The sequence below is a fragment of the Triticum dicoccoides genome, chromosome 1B, assembly GCF_002162155.2.
Source record: "Triticum dicoccoides isolate Atlit2015 ecotype Zavitan chromosome 1B, WEW_v2.0, whole genome shotgun sequence".
Classification (NCBI taxonomy): Eukaryota; Viridiplantae; Streptophyta; class Magnoliopsida; order Poales; family Poaceae; genus Triticum; species Triticum dicoccoides.
This window is the reverse complement of record NC_041381.1, coordinates 242056779-242059104: the sequence shown is the minus strand read 5'-3', so window position 1 is coordinate 242059104 and position 2326 is coordinate 242056779.

Genomic DNA, 2326 nt, shown 5'->3' with positions numbered 1-2326 from the left:
ATATTTCCTTACTCCTCACTAAGGATAATTTTGACCGCTGTCTAGTGATCTACTCTTAGATCACTATTGTACCCCCCTTGCCAAACTCATTGCAAGGTCCACAATAGGTCTGGTACATAGCACAACATACTTTATAGAACCTATGACTGTGGCATAGGGAATGACTTCCATTCTCTCTCTATCTTTTGCCGTGGTCGGGATTTGAGTCTTACTCAACTTTACACCTTGTAATATAGGCAATAACTTCTTCTTTGACTGATCCATTTTGAACTCTTTCAAAACTTTATCAAGGTATACACTCATTGAAAAAACTTATCAAGCGTCTTGACCTATCTTTATAGATCTTGATGCCCAATATGTAAGCAACTTCACCGAGGTCTTTCATTGAAAAGCTCTTATTCAAGTATCCCTTTATGCTATCCAGAAATTCTATATCATTTCCAATCAACAATATGTCATCCACATATAATATTAGAAATGCTACAGAGCTCCCACTCACTTTCTTGTAAATACATGCTTCTCCAATAGTCTGTATAAAACCATATGCTTTGATCACACTAACAAAGCGTTTATTCCAACTCTGAGAGGCTTGCACCAGTCCATAAATGGAACGCTGGAGCTTGCACACTTTGTTAGCACCCTTTGGATTGACAAAACCTTCTGGTTGCATCATATACAACTCTTCTTCTAGAAATTCATTCGGGAATGCAGTTTTGACATCCATCTGCCAAATTTCATAATCATAAAATGCAGCAATTGCTAACATGATTCAGACAGACTTAAACATCGCTACGGGTGAGAAAATCTCATCGTAGTCAACTCCTTGAACTTGTCGAAAACCTTTTTGCGACAAGTCGAGCTTTGTAGATAGTAACACTACTATCAGTGTCTGTCTTCCTCTTGAAGATCCATTTATTTATATGGCTTGCTGATCATCGGGCAAGTCCACCAAAGTCCACACTTTGTTCTCATACATGGATCCCATCTCAGATTTCATGGCCTCAAGCCATTTCACGGAATCTGGGATCATCATCACTTCCTCATAGTTCGTAGGATCATCATGGTCTAGTAACATGACTTCTAGAACAGGATTACCGTACCACCCAGGTGTGAACCGTACTCTGGAAAACCTACGAGGTTCGGTAGTAACTTGATCTGAAGTTTTATGATCATCATCATTGGCTTCCTCACTAATTGGTGTAGGAATCACTGGAATTGATTTCTGTGATGAACTACTTTCCAATTCAGGAGAAGGTACAATTACCTCATCAAGTTCTACTTTCCTCCCACTCACTTCTTTCGAGAGAAACTCCTTCTGTAGAAAGATCCATTCTTAGCAACGATCTTGCCTTCGGATTTGTGATAGAAGGTGTACCCAACAGTTTCCTTTGGGTATCCTATGAGGACGCATTTCTATGATTTGGGTTCGAGCTTATCAGGTTGAAGTTTTTTCACATAAGCATCGCATCCCCAAACTTTAAGAAACGACAACTTTGGTTTCTTGCCAAACCACAGTTCATAAGGCGTTGTCTCAACGGATTTTGATGGTGCCCTATTTAAAGTGAATGCAGCTGTCTCTAATGCATAACCCCAAAACGATAGCGGTAACCCGGTAAGAGACATCATAGATTGCACCATATCCAATAAAGTGCGGTTACGATGTTCGGACACACCATTACGCTGTGGTGTTCTATGTGGCGTGAGCTGTGAAACTATTTCACATTGTTTTAAATGAAGGCCAAACTTGTAACTAAAATATTCTCCTCTACGATCAGATCGTAGAAACTTTATTTTCTTGTTACGATGATTCTCCACTTCACTCTGAACTTTTCAAATGTTTTAGACTTGAAGTAGATATACCCATATCTGCTCAAATCATCTATGAAGGTCAGAAAATAACGATACCCACCACGAGCATCAATACTCATTGGACCGCATACATCGGTATGTATTATTTCCAATAAGTCACTAGCTCGTTCCATTGTTCTGGAGAACGGAGTTTTAGTCATCTTGCCCATAAGGCACGGTTCGCAAGCATCAAATGATTCATAATCAAGTGATTCCAAAAGCCCATCATCATGGAGTTTCTTCATGCGCTTTACACCAATATGACCTAAACGACAGTGCCACAAATATGTTGCACTATCATTATAAACTTTGCATTTTTTGGCATCAATATTATGAATATGTGTATCACTATGATCAAGATTCAATAAACCATCAATATTGGGTGTATGACCATAGAAGGTTTTATTCATGTAAACAGAATAACAATTATTCTCTATCTTAGATGAATAATCGTATCGCAATAAACATGATCTAATCA